Source organism: Lithobates pipiens, unplaced genomic scaffold, assembly GCF_037356315.1.
Source record: "Lithobates pipiens isolate NorthernLeopardFrog02 unplaced genomic scaffold, aLitPip1_a1.2 Scaffold_28, whole genome shotgun sequence".
Taxonomy (NCBI): Eukaryota; Metazoa; Chordata; class Amphibia; order Anura; family Ranidae; genus Lithobates; species Lithobates pipiens.
This window is the reverse complement of record NW_027507789.1, coordinates 51824975-51843269: the sequence shown is the minus strand read 5'-3', so window position 1 is coordinate 51843269 and position 18295 is coordinate 51824975. Positions and strand designations below refer to the sequence as shown.

General features: G+C 45.4%; 1 protein-coding gene and 1 long non-coding RNA gene across 2 annotated transcripts in view; one reads left to right on the top strand and one right to left on the bottom strand.

Moving 5' to 3' along the window:
- The window catches only part of SNX21 (sorting nexin family member 21), a 53974-nt gene extending 50637 nt beyond the window's left edge, over positions 1-3337 (bottom strand). Inside the window, exon 1 of the mRNA XM_077459218.1 lies at positions 3188-3337. The gene's annotated coding sequence lies outside the window, so the exon portion shown is untranslated. The remainder of the gene's footprint in view (positions 1-3187) is intronic.
- Positions 3338-3377: 40 nt separating this feature from the next.
- LOC143935390 (uncharacterized) overlaps positions 3378-18295 on the top strand; it is a 17027-nt gene continuing 2109 nt past the window's right edge. The window contains exons 1-3 of the long non-coding RNA XR_013263500.1: positions 3378-3477; positions 13896-14047; positions 16615-18295. The exon at positions 16615-18295 is cut by the window's right edge and continues 2109 nt beyond it. This is a non-coding gene — a long non-coding RNA (uncharacterized LOC143935390). The remainder of the gene's footprint in view (positions 3478-13895; positions 14048-16614) is intronic.

Below are 18295 nucleotides of genomic sequence, written 5' to 3'. Positions count from 1 at the left end.
AATTAATCCGTATGGCCAGCATAAGGCTCGGTACACTTATGCAGTTTGCTTTTGATCTGTTTCTGCAGTGCTTTTTGCACACGTGATTTTGCCGCGATTTGCGTTTTTGCATTTTTTTTGGCCAATTTGTTGTTGGGCAGATTAAAAAACACAAATTGCTGCAAAGACGCATTAAACGCTCCATTAAAGTATATTAAACCAAAAAAGCATTTTTTTTGCATAAAAAAAATAAAAAAGGGTCCCTGACCCTTTCTAAATACGCAGTGGCTGAAAAAGGCCTAGGTGAGAACGTGTCCCATAGGAAACCATGTAAACCAGTGCTTGTCAACCCTGTCCTCAGGGCCCACTAACAGGCCAGGTTTGCGAAATAACTGAAATACATCACAGGTTATATAATTTGCTGCTCAGTGATTGCAGTATTCTAGTCTGCATTTCCCCCAAGGTAATACATAAAACCTGGCCTGAGGACAGGGTTGATGACCACTGATGTAAATGAACTGTAGTGCATTTCTGCAAAAAGCACCAAAAAACACATAGATGTGAACCAGGTCTAAGACGTTTAGCAACATAATGAAGTTTAAAAAAAAAAAAAAAAAAAAAACTAAAATTAGCCCTTTATAGTACAAAAAATAAAAATGATAATCACTACTGTAAGGGGTTCATTTATTTACTGTAGAACAGTGAAAGTAATATTTACAGTAGCGATTATTTACTTTTTTTGTACTAGTATAGAGGGCTCATTTTAGTTTTTTTTTTTTACCCCATTATGTTACTGGCCAATTGATTATGAAAATAGTAATCGACTGATCGATTCGTTTTTTCAGCCCTAGTACTAACAATCGGATTTTCGCACGGTCATCTGTACTAGGCTTTGGCAGGTACTCATATTACCTTCATTCATAAATCTCACACTTGCTATGCACATCAATGCGATTACTAGCAGCTCCTGAGGCTGGCTATACAATGTGATGGAGCATCTCCTATATACAACCCAAAAAGTCACCATCGTAGCCAGAGGGGAACTCTATGTATGGGCACCCTGTGATTGATGTCACAGTCAGTGATTGCATCCATTGGACAATCTAACAATTATGATGCAATTACAAGGAAACTCTGATTGCATTTGACCACAAACTTCTTCTTTACTTTTTTTTTTTTTTCTTTTATAAATTTTATGACAAGCAGTAGGAGAGGAGCTCACACCTCCCAACTTTTTGAGATGGGAATGAGGGACACCTATCAGCGAAAGTATGCAGGCATAGGACACACCCCTTGCCACGCCCCTTAAAGGAGAAGGGTAGAAAAAAATAATCAGGATTGGTTAAACCCACAAGTAGTGATGGGAAGTCTGGATTTTTAAAGTGAATCGGTTCATTGAAATTAACCGAATCTTCGGTTCACTTGTTGAGTCTGCTGACAAGCAAGTGAACCAAAGCTCTGACTCAACCACATTAAATGATTAACACAGAAGGTTGACAGGTCCTGGGGACATTTACTTGGATTTAGTTCCTTGGCGCAGAGCACAAGCCTGTTGTTGTCAGACCACAATTTGTCAGATTAGCCGGCGTCATAAATTTTAGTGACACACAAACAGCTGTGTTAGGCTGGGTTCACACTTGTGCGATGCGGGAACCCTGCGATTCGACTGCGGGTTCCCGCATCGCACCCGACTAGCATGGCAGTTCACACTGACATATGCGAACTGCTGGGGATTGTCATACAATATTACCAACACCCCCATTTCAGCTTGCATGTTGCACTGCAAAGTGTCAGTTCAGACACGATTCGGATCGCATGGGTGCCATGCGATCCAATTCTGGTGTGGACCAAAAAAAAAAAGGGTCCTGTGCGAGTTTAGCCCAAATGCAATACAATTTCAGCCATACTATCTGTGGCTGAAATCGCATTGCACAGACATCACATGTGATTTGCACTGCAGTGTGGTGCAAATCACATGCAATTTTGCACCACGCAGCAGTGTGAACCGGACCTGAGCCTGTTTCCACAAATTTGATGGCTAGCAATATTAACTCTGAAGTTGGCCCATCAGAATGCAGTTCACATACACAAAAACCCGCTTTTCATTGAGGCTCCATTTCCACTTGTGCAACTTGTCCCGCGATTGGGACTGCAAAGTTGCATGACAAGTCATACCCGATGATTTCCAATGTTCATATCTGTGCAACTTCTTCAAGTCACAGTGATTTCAAAGTAGTCCCTTCACTACTTTGGTCCCACTCTGATGCGACTTGAGGTCCATAGACCTCCAGATTACATAGCCATTGCTTTAAGTCGCTAAAAAATTGCGGCAGAATCGTGCAACATTTAGGCTGACGCAGCCTGAAAGTTTTATGATTCTGCCGTAATTTTTTTGCCTCTTTTTAGACCTCCAGATTACACAGCCATTGCTTTAACGTGTTAAAAGAAAAAAATTGCGGCAGAATCGTGCGACTTTTTGGCTTTTCAGGCTGACGCAGCCTGAAAGTTGCACGATTCTGCCACAATTTTTTAGCGACTTAAAGCAATGTCTATGTAATCTGGAGGTCTATGGACCTCAAGTCACATCAGGCTGGGACCAAAGTAGTGCAGGGACTACTTTGAAATCACTGTGACTTGAAGTCGCACAGATATAAATGGTACTCATTGGAAATCATCGGGTACGACTTGTCATGTGACTTTGCAGTCCCAAGTCGCAGGACAAGTTGCGCAAGTGGAAATGGAGCCTCAATGAAAAGCGGGTTTTTGTGCATGTGAACTGCATTCTGATGCAGGAAATACATTTTATATACATCTATACAGATCAGACCAATATAAGGGACAAATGAGGAGGAATGAGGGACAGAGGGACACTGCTCCATATCAGGGACAGTTGGGAGGTATGGAAGCTCTATCAGGAGGCACCAACATAGGGGAATCTAACAAGCCGGAACGCCTGACATTCCCCATAACGATCCTTATTTGCAGCAAACAACGATCGGTCCAGCTTGATGAACTTCTCTTCCAAATCCAGCCTATCATTGTATAGCGATGGATACAATTCTGGGAGAGTCTAGTTATAAAACCAATTCTGGGTGAGTCTGTATCGCTCTGTGCAGAGAACGACAGCTAAAAAAAATCTTCTGCCCCCCCGGCTACCATAATCCCCCCCATTAACCCTGCATGGTACAGCCCGCTGCCCCGTACTTACTTCCGCTCCTCCGATACTCTGGCTTCTCCTGCAATTCTACTTCCGGTTCTCTCATCCAGCTGTAGGGGGGTAAGAGGGGGAGGGGATGGGATTGGTCCAGGCTCTGTAGACTTCTGCTGACCAGCACTCTCTGTTCCCCGCCCGGACTGACAGGGCGGATCTCTCCCTCTGATAGATGAGGAAATCCTCTAATTACAGCTAATTGGTGCGGCGGTGACACAATGATACTCGGGGTGTAGAGTGAGGAATGTGGGAGGTATTTTCTAGGTACTCCGCACTAGTCAGGGGAGGTTTGTATTTAACCCCTTTGCTGCTGCAGCTTCTTGTTGTGATATTCGCTCACATTACTATAATGCTTTTATTTTAACTACTTAAAGAGGAGCTGCACCTAAAAAAAAAAATATTAAAAGCCAGCAGCTACTAATATTGCAGCTGCTGACTTTTAATAATATCACACTTACCTGTCCCAGGTTCCAGCGATGTCGGCGGCAGATAACGAGCGATCGCTCGTCTCGCTGCAGCCACCGCCGCCATCCTCTGTCAGGGAATCGGGAAGTGAAGCATGAGGGCTTCACTGCCCGGTTCCCTACTGCGCATGCGCGAGTTGCGCTGCGCTTCTCTTATGGTCCCCCGCTGTGTCTCTGGGAACTGTGTGTTTCCCAGAACACAACGGGGGGGCGGAGCCATGCGGCGGTCTGGCCGGAAGTGGGTGCAGATACCTGGATTATCCAGGTAACTGCACCCCCCTCCCCCCGAAAGGTGCCGATTGTGGCACCGGAGGGGGGGAGAGATAATACTAGCGGAACTTCCCCTTTAGGGTGAAGAACCGCTTTCAGTACAGAGCACTTACACCCCCTTCCTGCCCAGGTCAATTTCCAGCTTTCAGCGCTGTCACTCTTTAAATGACAATTGTGCGGTCATACCGCACTGTACACAAACTAACTTTTTATCATTTTGTTCCCACAAATGGAGCTTTATTTTGGTGGTATTAGATCACCTCTGTGTTTTTATTTTTTGCTAAACAAAAAAAGACCTACATTTAAAAAAAAAAAGTTTTTCTTTTGTTTTTGTTATAAAATTTTGTAAATAATTAAGTTTTCTCCTTCATTGATGGGTACTGATAAGGCGGCACCGACAATGGGCACTGGTAGGCAGCACTGATGGGCACTGATAAGGCAGCACCGACGATGGGCACTGGTAGGCAGCACTGATGGGCACTGATAAGGCAGCACCGACGATGGGCACTGGTAGGCAGCACTGATGGGCATTGATAGGCAGCACTCATGGGTGGCACTGTTGGGCAATGATAGGAGACACTGTTGGGCGCTGAAAGGCTGAACTAATGGGTACTTATAGGTGGCACTGCTGGGCACTGATATGCAGCACTGATAGATGGCATTGATAGGCACTGCTGGGCACTGATAAGGCGGCAACGATGAGGTAGCACTGACAATGGGGACTGATAGGCAGCATTGATGGGCACTGGTAGGTGGCACTAATGGGTGACACCGATATGCAGCATTGATAGGCGTCACTGATGGCCACTCATGGGTGGCACTGGTGGGTACTTATGAGTGGCACTGATAGGCAGCACTGATAGATGGCACTGGCAGGCATTGGGGATGGGCACTGATTGGCAGCTGCCTGGGCACTGATTGGCATTTCTCTGGTGGTCTAGAGTGGCATACCTGGTGGTCCTGGCGGCATCCTGATGGTCCTGGGCAGGCATCCGAGGCAGGGGCTGCACTGATAAACAATCAACACAATGTCAGGAGAGCAGCCAATCGTCTGTCAGACGCTAGAGAGGAAAAGCCGATCAATGGCTCTTCCTGTTTACATCGTGATCAGCCGTGATTGGACATGGCTGATCAAGTTGTAAAGAGTCTCTGTCAGAGGCTCTTTACCGAGAAGGTGTAGCGGTTTCTCAGACTGACACACCACAACAACGATGCGATGGGCGCCCCCCACGGGCATATGACGTCCACCCAGAACGAGAGCCGTGCCGCCCAGCTGTCATTTGACGGCCAACGGGTGGGAAGTGGCTAAACATAAAAACCCACTCTGAACCTCCAAACACTGTATATATTTTTTGAAGGCAGGGACCCTGTAGAATAAAATGGCAGCTGTCACAATTTTTTTCGTCACATGTTACTTTTTAATTACTTTGTAATTTCTAATGTAACTTTCTAATTCAGCTTTGTAATTTATGCAAAGTACTGTATATTTTCAGTAAAAAAAACAAAAGAAATTGCTCTAATGAATTTAAGTGTGCACAAGTACGATATAATCCCCATGTTTTTGGGTAAAATATAAAAGATGAGGTTGTGTTGAATAAATATCAGAATACACTGATCACTGTTGCTGGCTATAGCTGGCGGCACTGATCATTTAGGAAAAACCTAGCAGGCTGGTTGTCCATCGATGGACTTGTGCACAGCCAGCCTGCTCATACATGGATCAAAATTTGTCTGGTCCCTGCTAAAATGGTTGAATATCAATCCATGTATGGCCAGCTTAAAATGATTGCTGTCAATCTGGTGACACCTTATTCGTGTAGTGCAACTGTCACTTTTGTATGCATTGCTGACACATACATGATTTCAAAGCGTCTCAATATTTTTATTTTATTTTTTATAATTTATCTTTTTTAACCTCTTCACGCTGCCCTTTAAAGTGGTTGTAAACCCTGTACAACTATAATAAGGCTTACCTGTAGGCACCGTGAATTTCTCCTAAACTTGCATAGTTTAGGTGATGTTCACTGTATCCGCATGTGCCAACGTCATCGGCACATGTGCACTGAAGAAACAGCTCATTGTTCAGCTGCTGTGCCATTACCTGCGCCTCCCGTGTGCTAGCACGGGAGTGACGTCACCGCAACACTGGCAAATCACGGCGCCGGAGTCCACAAACCCATAAATACCGAGGACAACATGTCGCCGGTCACATCGGTGGGCCGGGACCGCTGCAGCAGGTGAGTATTTCATAATGAGCTAATATGCAATGCATACTAGCTCATTATGCCTTTATGTCTTACAGGTTTATTTTTTTTTATTTGGGTTTACAGCCACTTTATGTGGGCTTTAACCACCTAGGCTGGGTTCACACTATTGGGAATTGGATGCGGGTTTCCACGCATCCAATTCTCATGTCAGGAGATTGTGACCAGCTATCTTTGGAGCTGGTTCACACAGCTCCGGGATGGATGCAGACAAAATTGCACAGGAGTCCTGTGCGTCTTCAGGTCCGAAATTCAGCCAATAATTAGCACCTGAAACGGTGAACAGCGACTCACTGGACCCTTACTGTGAGCCGCTCTGTACAGCAGTGCGAACCCAGCCTACAGGTCCATCCTATAGCAGCTATACTGCTACAGGGAAGTACCTCTGCGCCAGATCACGTATGTATACGCGATCCAACACTTCTGGGTAGGGGGCGTGCATGATTACACACAGCGGGAGCCGAGCGGAGGGACTCGATGTCTGTCGGCACCCGCTGATCATCAGGCAGAAAAACAGAACGGCGATCTGCCTATGTAAACAAGGCTGTTCATCATTCTAACAGAAGGGGAGAGATGACATTTGTGTCCCTGCAAAGCAGTGAATACAATTAAAGCGGGAGTAAACCCGCTGACGTTTTTTTTTTCTGACCTTTTTTTCTGAGGGGAAAGGCATAATGAGCTAGTATGCACCGCATACTAGCTCATTATGAAATACTTACCTTAGAAGAGCCCCCGACATCTCACCCGAAATGTTCCCTCGGCGTGTCTTACGGGTATCGTGGCTCCGGGTATCACGGCTCCGGCCACTCTATCGATATTTCTTTCCGGCAGGGTCCGGCATCTGCCGGGCTTCCAGCCGAGAATCCCCTGTGCGCAGCGGCGCATTGCGAGGGGAATATCTCCTAAACCGTACAGGTTTAGGAGATATTTTTTGTACCTACAGGTAAGCCTTATTATAAGCTTACCTGTAGGCTAAACTTACAAAAAAGACTATACAACCGCTTTAATCTCTTCCCCTAGTAAAAGCACCTCCCGCATGCTAGTAAAACACTGCCTAGGCACACAGTTAACCCTTTGATCGCCCCTGATGTTAACCCCTTCCCAGCCAGTGTCATTATTATAGTGTCAGTGCACATTTTTTATAGCACTGATTACTGTATCAGTGTCACTGGTCCCCAAAATGTGTCAGAATTTCAGCTGCAATATTGCAGTCCTGCTAAAGGTCGCTGGTCGCCACCATTACTAATAAATAGTCAAAAATGTCCTATAGTTTGTAGAAGCTATAACTTTTGCGCAAACCAATTAATATACGCTTATTGGGATTTTTTTTTACCAAAAACATAGCAGAGTACACATTGGCCTAAATTTATGAAGCAATTAGATTTTTTAAATGTTTTATTGGATATATTTTATAGTTGAAAGTAAAAAAAATTTTTTTTTTCTTCAAAATGATCAGTCTTTTATTTTTCTGTATAGCACAAAAAATAAAAACACAGAGGTGATCAAATACCACCAAAAGAAAGCTCTATTTGTGGGAAAAAAAGGACATACATTTTATTTGGGTACAGCATCGCATGACCGCACAATTGTCAGTTAAAGTAACACAGCAAAAAAAATGGCCTGGTTATGAAGGGGGGTAAATCTTCCAGAGGTCAAGTGGTTAAAGTAGTTGTAAACCCTTACATATATCCACTGAAGGGACTATCCTCAGGTGATACACAGAGATGAAACAAATCCTCCTACATACATTGTACCTGTCTATCTGCAGTTCTTTCTTCTCTACAGCCATTCAAAGTGCTGAATTTTAAAGCTTGTCAGAGCGTTCAGAAAAGGGGGCAGAGAGTTGAAGTTACATCAGTGAGGAGAGCTCTGACAGCTGATTAAAATGAAGGGACATACCCCCCCCCCCCCACACACAGTACACAGGAACAGAGCTGAGGCTGTCAATCAATTTGAATTCCCTCCCCTGTCACCATTTTTCTCTTGGTGTCAGGAAGATATGTCAGAAGTGACTCATGCTGAAAGCAGAGTAATAAAGAAGCAGACAAAACCTGCTCTCAACCACTTGAGATCCGCGCTATAGCGGAATGACAGCTACAGCACGGACCTGCATTGCTGGGACTATGTCTATTGACGTTGTCCCGTGTACGAGTGGCCTGCACGCCACCTGAAGGGCAAGCATGGCGCGATCTGTGAACAGCGAGTCTATGAGACTCGCCGGATCACAGATCGGAGTAAGGGGTCGATCCCGACCCCTTACCTAGTGATCAGCTGTCAGCCAATGACAGTTGATCATGTGATGTCAACACAGCCGGTAATTGGCTATTTTTTCTCCTCATGCTGACAGTGCAAGGAGAACAAAAAAAGCAGATCCCCAACGGCAGTGAGAGGGACATCAGTCCTGATCACTGCGAGCTGCCGCCAGCTCCTCAGTACCCACCTGTGCCTCCTACAAGTGCCACCTAGCAGTAGGCAACAGTGCCGCCTACTAGTGCCCACCAGTGCCACCCATCAGTGCCCTCTGTCAGTGCCACCTATCAGTGCCTGAAGAACAGTGCTGCACATCAGTGCCCATCAGTGTCACCTATCAGTGCCATCTATCAGTGGTACCTATTAGTGTCCATCCGTGCCACCCATCAGTGCCCTCTTATCAGTGGCCATCATTGCCGTCTTATCTGTCTCCATCAGTGCCACCTTATCTGTGCCTATCAGTGCTGCCTTAATTGTGCCTATTAGTGCCAATCAGTGCAGCCTATCAGTACCATCTATCAGTGGTATCTATCAGTGCCCATCCGTTCCACCCATCAGTGCCATCTTATCAGTGGCCATCAGTGCCGTCTTATCTGTCTCCATCAGTACCGACTTATCTGTCTCCATCAGTGCCACCTTAACTGTGCCTATCAGTGCAGCCTATCAGTGCCCACCAGTGCAGCCTCAAAATTACCTGTTTGCAAAATTTTATAACAAACTATTAACCACTTGAGGACCGCCGTATTGCCATTGTACGTCAGCACAATGGCACAGGCAGGCATAATCACGTACATCCACGTGATTGCCTTCCAGCGGGTGGGGGGTCCGATCGGACCCCCTCCCGCTGGTTACGGTGGTCCGATTCGGTCCAGGAGCGCTCCGTGAGGAGGGGATGGCCGTTGGTTTTCGGCCACCCCCTCTGGATCGCTCCTGGCCAATGAGAAGCTTCCTCCCCTGTGTATTGTTTACACAGGAAGGAGGAAGTGATGTCATTCTCCTCGGGGCGGTCTTTTTGACCGGACTACGAGGAGAACAGTAAAAGTAAGTGTGCACCAACACTACACTGACATGTAGGTACACACAGGCACACAAACCCCCCCCGATCCCCCCCCCGATCGCCCCCCGATCCCCCCCCCCCGCCCCCCCTCCCCCCCCAGTCACAGTGTCACTGATTGCATTGATCATTTCTTTACTGATCAATGCATTCAGTGTCAGTTGTGACAGTAAAAACTGTCAGGACAGTTAGTGTTAGGTCCAGGGTAGCCCCCTATCACCCCCCAATAAAGATTTAACCCCCTGATTGCCCCTAGAGTTAAACCTTTCACCCCCTTTTGCCAGTGTCACTAAGCGATCATTTTTCTGATCGCTGCATGTGTCGCTAGTGTCGCTAGGTAGCTAGTTATTTTTTTAGGTTCACCGCCAGGTTTTTATAGCGCTAGGTACCCCGATATACTACCCAATAATGTTTTTAACCCCCTGATTGCCGCTAGTTAACCCTTTCACCCCCTTTTGCCAGTGTCACTAAGCGATCGTTTTTCTGATCGCTGCATTAGTGTCGCTACAGTCGCTAGGTAGCTAGTTATTTTTTTAGGTTCACCGCCAGGTTTTTATAGCGCTAGGTACCCCGATATACTACCCAATAATGTTTTTAACCCCCTGATTGCCGCTAGTTAACCCTTTCACCCCCTTTTGCCAGTGTCACTAAGCGATCATTTTTCTGATCGCTGCATGTGTCGCTAGGTAGCTAGTTATTTTTTTAGGTTCACCGCCAGGTTTTTATAGCGCTAGGTACCCCGATATACTACCCAATAATGGTTTTAACCCCCTGATTGCTGCTAGTTAACCCTTTCACCCCCTTTCACCAGCGATCACAGTATACGTGTCACTGGTGACGCTGGTTAGCCAGTTAGTTATTTAGGTTCCCCGTCAGGTTTTTATATAGCGCCAGGGACCCCCATATACTACCTAATAAAAATTTGAACCCCCTGATTGCCCCTAGTTAACCCTTTCACCACTGATCACCGTATAAGTGTTACGGGTGACTCTGGTTAGTTTGTTTTTTATAGCATTTTATATTCAAATCCGGAAGGCAGTGCTTGGTTTTCGGGGTCCCGTACGTGGCTAGGCTCCCAAAAAGTCCCCCACATGTGGTATCCCCGTACTCGGGAGAAGCAGCAGAATTTATTTTGGGGTGTAATTTGACTTCTGCACATAGCATGTGTGAGCAATATATCATTTAGTGACAACTTTGTGCAAAAAAAAAAAAAGTTTGTAATATTCCCGCAACTTTTGGCAAAATATAAAATATTCCATGGACTCAACATGCCTCTCAGTAAATAGCTTGGGGTGTCTACTTTCCAAAATGGGGTCATTTGGGGGGGTTTTGTGCTATTTTGGCATTTTATGGCCTTCGAAACTGTGATAGGTAGTGAGGAGTTAAATCAAAAATTTGCACCCTTAGAAATCCTGAAGGTGGTGATTGGTTTTCGGGGTGCCGTGCGCGACTAGACTCCCAAAAAGTCCCACACATGTGGTATCCCCGTACTCGGGAGAAGCAGCAGAATGTATTTTGGGGTGTCATTTCACATATGCCCATAGCATGTGTGAGCAATATATCATTTAGTGACAACTTTTTGTAAAAAAAATTTTTTTTTTTTTTTTTTGTCATTATTCAATCCCTTAGGACAAAAAAAATAAATATTCAATGGGCTCAACATACCCATCAGCAATTTCCTTGGGGTGTCTACTTTCCAAAATGGGGTCATTTGGGGGGGATTTGTACTGCCCTGCCATTTTAGCACCTCAAGAAATGAGATCGGCAGTCATAAATTAAAAGCTGTGTAAATTCCAGAAAATGTACTCTAGTTTGTAGACGCTATAACTTTTGCGCAAACCAAAAAATATACGCTTATTGACATTTTTTTTACTAAAGACATGTGGCTAAATAAATTTTGCCCTCAATGTATGACTAAAATTTAGTTTATTTGATTTTTCTTATAACAAAAAGAAGAAAATATCTTTTTTTTTCAAAATTTTCGCTCTTTTTCCATTTATATCGCAAAAAAAAAAAATCGCAGAGGCAATCAAATACCATCAAAAGAAAGCTCTATTTGTGGGAAGAAAAGGACGCAAATTTCGTTTGGGTGCAATATTGCATGACCGCGCAATTACCAGTTAAAGCAGCGCAGTGCGAAATTGCAAAAAGACCTCTGGTCCTTAAGGTGTTTATTGGTCCGGAGCTGAAGTGGTTAAACATGATTTTTTTTTCAAAATGTTCCATCTTTTTTGTTTGTTTAACAAAAAATAAAACCGCAGCTGTGATTAAATACCACCAAAAGAAAGCTCTATTTGTGGAAAAAAAATTATAAAAATGTAATTTGGGTACAGTGTTGTATGACTGCCCAATTGTCATTCAAAGTGCATCAGCGCTGAAATTTGGTTTGGGCAGGAGGGGGGTTTAGGTGCCCAGTAAGCAAGTGGTTAATTACACAGTACACACTATAGATCAGGGGTGCCCAACCTTTTGAAGAGCGAGGGCCACTTAAGCGACTTAGTAACCAGTTGCGGGCTGCAATGAGCAGAGTGGGCAGATGACGGGTCCATGTCCACTCTGCATATGCAGAGTGGACACAGCCCACTCTACTCTATGGTAGTAGATCAGATCTGAGGTAGGCGGGTGTAAATAGACACAAGTCTGTTTTCATCTGCCACTCTATAAAGGTGAATAGAGGGTCCGATTTGAGTTGGACCGATCATGTAAAAGGGGCCTAAGGCTGCTTTTACACTGATGGTTTGTGGTCTACCCATGCCACAAGTGCAGCACGGTTCACCTGTGGTTTTCCTGCGGGTTAGCTGCACTTTGCCATACAATTCTATTATATCATGCATGTTTGGTGCACTTTCTGAAAGCCCCCAACCCACAGGTAAAACCAGAAGTCTATGGCTCAGTGCAGGTTACCCGCAGGTGCACCTGCGGATCAGTTTAAAAGCAGCCCAGTAACCACTGCAGAACAGATAAGCCCTTACATAGACTGTGATTTTAATGAGTTCCATTCAGTTATCACCTGCTGCTGCTGTCCCAGGCAGAGCGCATTTGGTATCACTCCGCCTATGACAGGAGCCGGGGCTACAGGAAGCATTGGCTTATGTGGCTCTGCTCTGCAGGTGCTTGCTTCCTCTACCGTCAGCTTCAATCACAACACTGATGCTCTGGGATGGCGGGTCAGCAATCTGCAATCTGGGCTTGCCAACCTGCCTACCTAGGGCAAGAGGTCGCAGGCCACATCAGAGGGCTCTGCGGGCCCCCTGCTATAGATGGATATGACTTGTTCATATTTCATGTCTGAGGTTTACAGTCACTTTAATAGAACAAGTTCCCCCACAAAACGGGGTTTTTAGGCAGCAAAAAAACAGTACTAACGCATGTCAAAATAATATAAAAAGTATTTTAATATTTGGTAAAAAACATGAGCTCTACCTGAGCAGTTTAGAAGCGAACTCTTATATACAGAGTACAACGGTATCCATGGGCGTACATTAACAGACACAACTATAAATTACACTGTATATTATAATAACAGTAAAAATATATAATTCTAACGCGTTTCAACCCCCTGGGGGGTCTTCTTCAGAGAAATGGTGGTCTGTTGATAAAACAATCACAACACTGATGCTCTGGGATGGCGGGTCAGCAATCTGCAATCTGGGCTTGCCAACCTGCCTACCTAGGGCAAGAGGTCGCAGGCCACATCAGAGGGCTCTGCGGGCCACATGTGGCCCCCGGGCCACTGGTTGGGCACCCCTGCTATAGATGGATATGACTTGTTCATATTTCATGTCTGAGGTTTACAGTCACTTTAATGAGCAGGGATGTGGCCCAGTTTCTCTGTCATGTGACTCTAACATCACTGCATGGCATAGTAGTGCCATAAAGGTCATTGTCTTTTGAGGGGGGTTGTGGGACAAAGAAGATTGACACTCCCAGAAGTGTCAGTTTCTTAAGCAGCATTTTGAGGGCTCACACAGGTAGGCATCTGCCAGCAAGAAACTAGCCCCATGCACATGTGTGCAAACAACCAAGGCTAGATGGGTATCCTGTACAAATCAATGGCAGGCACCTCTGCTGTTCACATGTAACTGCTCAGCCTAGCAGTTACATGCGACTAGGGGCTCTGGCTGGTCCTGGACACAGATTGTTTTCATCCAGGGCCAACATTTCTGGCTGCACACAAACCAGCCACAACTAATTGTCCAGTTTGTATGCAGCCAAAGCATGTTACTGCATAGTGCTGCTACTTTTTTTTTTTGTTGCAATAAATACCAACTTTATGATGTTTTGTTTTTCACTTGACAGGGTCACTTTAAAGGGACAATAAAGTTTTTGAAAAAATTCTGTGTAAAAGAATAATAATAATACCTACCCAGCAAGTGGTGACTCCAGTGTTCCCTTTCTTGCAGAGCAGTGATGGGTGGATCTGTGATGGATCTTCAGCATCCAAAAACACACGGGCAATGGATCACATGCATAATAGCAAGTCACATCTGGTTATCGGAGTGCAGGCTTCAGCTCTCTAACCGTCATTCCAGTTGGGTGTCCTGGTACCATGCAAGTAAGCTTATATTACTCAACCCTCAATTTAAATTCATTATATTACTCAACCCTCAGAAAGTTTTGCAAGCATTTGCCTATTCAGTATTTATTTTTTCATTCGTGCCCCAGAGTAGGCAAAACAGATCCAAAATTCAATGGGAGGGCCTTAGGTGGACCTTCTTGGTCATTATATGATATGTGTACTGTCAAACATTCCCTGTGGTTGTTTCAGTGGTGGCCGCTCCATATGGGGCACAGGGGCGTGGCCCCCCAATACATGCTCCTGGCCCCCAATCTACGTGCAGGGAGTCAGACGCATGGATTTAAAAAAAAATTTTCTGGAGCACATGATTATAGCCTAAGGCTCTAATTGGCTTAAAAAAGGATGGGCTAGGGGCGCAGAGTACTGCGCCCTGAGCCTACACAGTTGTGTGACAATAGTGAATTAATATTCGCTAATGTCTTCCTGCTTCACTTCCTGGCTAATCAGGAAGGGAATCCTGAGACCCAATTCAACATCCGCCTGGAAGAAAATCACCTGGCTTTTAGGAAAAAACTCAAGACCTTCCTCTTTTAGCAGAAGATCAAAGCTCGCCACAGCGCCTAGAGGCGATTCAGTTCGCATTGTGCGCTATACAAGTATTTCATTCATTCATTCATTCAATTGGCAAGGGAGTCTTAGGCCTCCTGGCAAATCGGGTCTCAGGACCCACTTCCTAATTGGCCGGAAGGATAAGCAACGGCCCGGCTCCTTTCTACAGCATCTACCAGAGAAAAGAAGGGATCAGCAGCGGCAAGCAGCAGAGCCGGAGCCCAATGTAACCACAGGGACAGCCCAGGCAGTGCTGCACCCATCTATAGATAGAGGGGGGAAGGGGCTAGGTTTGAGGACCATGACATGGCACATCACGCTCCCGGTGCTGAAGTCCTCCTCCAAGAAGACGATCTCTGACCAGGAGGGCAGAGGAGGTGTCCCTGAAGGATGGAATGGTGTCGTGCAGGCTGCCGGAGAGGCTTCTGTTGGGCACCATAGACAAAGTATGAGCAGTCCTCCCCCCTGACGTCTACCCGCCTAACCCTGTGACAGCTGGCCTGCTCCACACAAGCATTGCACGGGTTAAGGAGCAGCACAATGCCCCCCCTTCACTATTGTAAGGGGGTGCGAGTGAGGGGGCCAGGTTTGTTTGCCGCCGCCCCCCCAAAATATCGAGTACCAGCTGCCACTGGGTTGTTCTGTATCATCTTGATAAAGGGGACCTTTGGTCATGTTTTATACAGGACGTCAGTAATAAAATCTTGCATTTACACATGATCTAGCTTACTTTTTCTAGTAATGGAAATTTTGTGGTGCCACCATTGGCTGGGCATCCTTTACATTTTATTGACAGTTGGAGACATTGCAATACAGACTGGAAACTTTAAACAGAGAGGAGTGTCTGATGCTTGGTCCCCTTCTGCGCACTGTGGCTCTTTCTGCTACATTACTATAGGACAGTGGTGGCGAACCTTGGCACCCCAGATGTTTTGGAACTACATTTCCCATGATGCTCCTGCACTCTTCAGTGTGGTTGAGCATCATGGGAAATGTAGTTCCAAAACATCTGGAGTGCCAAGGTTCGCCATCACTGCTATAGGACATAGCGGATGACCACTTCTATAGTCTAATGCCGTGTACACACGACTGGACTTTCCAGCAGACTAGGTCCAACGGTCTTCCCGACGGACTTTCGGCGGAGTTCCGATGGACCTTCCGAACGAACGGACTTGGGCGCACACAATCACACCAAAGTCCGACGGATTTGAATGTGATGACGTACAACCGGACTAGAATAGGGAAGTTCATAGCCAGTAGCCAATAGCTGCCCTAGCATCGGTTTTCGTCCGTCGGACCAGCTTACAGACGAACGGATTTTTCGACCGGACTCAAGTCCGTTGGAAAAATTTGAAACATGTTCTAAATCTAAAGTCTGTCTGATTTTTCGACAGCAAAGGCCCGATGAAGCCCACCCACAGTCGAATTGTCAGACGGATTCGTTCCATCGGACCTTTGCTGTCGAAAAGTCCGGCCGTGTGTACACACAGCATTAGACTGACCACCACAGAGGTTCAGGTGAGGTAGGTCCAAAATCTCAGCCAATCATAAGCAATACCATGCCATCTACATAATGGAACCCCAGTTAGTTTAGAGATTTTTTTTAACACCTACACTGATTTTTTAATACATTTTTTAAAAATATTACGTAACAATTACATGATTCAGTCAGGGAAATTTCTGTGCAGTTTCAGTCTTGATGATAATCTGTACAAAGCGTGTAATAAAATGAGCTGCCAAAATTTCAGGATATAATTGTATGTTAATTATATATGATGTTCTAGCTCTAGGAGATCTGACGAATTGCAGATTAGCAGCCCTGTGATTTCCAACATTGTGACAGATTGGGTGCCCATACCAACCTGTCTGCATCTCAGGATGATTGACAGCAGTTAAGTGAAGCACTGCAGAAAGCAGCAAGCTGAGGTGTGATCAAATTTGTTATCCCTTTGATACATAACATCTTATAATATATGATATATGCTTTATTTCAGAAAGGAAAAAGGTTGTTGCTTTTTACTGTCCGTCAAACACAAAGCAACGGAGGTGTCCTAAAGGGATTAAGAAAATGAAGGTTGAACTCAAGGCATATATAAAAAAAAAGGAAAAGGGGACACTGCCACCCTGCCCTGAATTCCTCCCAAGCATGTATTCTTACCCAGCCGTCCTCTTTGCTGCCTCCTCACTGCAGAATCCTTGCTGGTATAAGATCCAATGTTGACTGGATTAAAAACGTAGGTGAATGAAATCATGGCCCTCTCTCTTCCCCCCAACTTGACCATGTTTGGGCCTATTAAAAGGCCATTCAGATAACAGAGCACACTTGTACCCCCATACTTAGAGACTCTATTTCTGTAAAAAATAATAGTTTTTAGGGTTTTTAAAAGCAGGGATGTAGCAATACATTTAAGTATGATAGGTTACCAGTCAAATATTTTGGTTAAAAAGTACATAGGGGATCTAACACGACGTAGTGTAGATGGCTGTTTATTTTTTTATTTTTTTTTAAATACAAAATATTTAGAGGCGTTCAACTATCAATAACATGAACGTTAGAAAGTAATAAACTACAGATCATGACATTTTAACTTGAGTTATGGAGAGGAGAGAACCCAAAGTGGTATAGAGAGGGGAAAATAAGGAAAGGTGTCCAGAGCTTGGGCCAAATGTATAGCGTAGAAGAGCAATTGAAGAGGAAAGATGGAAAAAGAAAAGTGAGAGAGAAAAGGAAGAAGAAGGTTATTAACCACTTGCCGCCCGCTCTATAACAAATAGACGGTGGCAAAGTGGTTGCATAATCCTGACCGGACGTCATATGACGTGATCAGGATTATGAGCCGCCGGGGGCGCGCATTGTGGCGATCGTGGTTGCGGGGTGTCAGTCTGACACCCGGCAACTACGATCTCGGTAAAGAGTCTCCGACGGAGACTCTTTACCACGTGATCAGCCATGTCCAATCATGGCTGATCACAGTGTAAATAGGAAAAGCTGGTGAGGATGCCCACACTGGACCACCAGGGACGCCACCAGGGACGCCACCAGACCACCAGGGGTGCCCAGGACAAGGTATGCCACCCTAGACCACCAGGGATTCCAGTCAGTGCCACAATGGATGCCAATCAGTGCCCATAATGGATGCCAATCAGTGCCCACAATGGGCATCACTGATTGGCATGCATTATTGATTGGCACTGATTGGCATCCATTAGTACAATATATTATAATACAATGCCGCCTATCAGTTCCCATCTGTGCCGCCTATCAGTGCCCATCCATGCCACCTATCAGTGCCCATCCATACCCACCTGTGCTGCCTACCCATGCCCACCTGTGCCGACTAACCCATGCCCACCTGTGCCACCTATCCATGCCCATCCATGCCAATCCGTGCCAGCTATCAGTGCCAATTTGTGCCACCTATCAGTGCCCATCCGTGTCGCCCATCAGTACCACCCATCAGTGCCGCCTATCAGTGCCACATATCGGTGTCCATCAATGCCACCTCATCAGTGCCACTTCATTGGTGCCACCTCATCGGTGCCCATCAGTGCCGCCTTATCATTGCCCATTAGTGTAACTCCATCAGTGCCCATCAGTGAAGGAGAAAACTTACTTATTTGCAAAGTTTTGAAACTGAAACAAAAAAAACATTTTTTTTTCAAAATTTTCGGTAT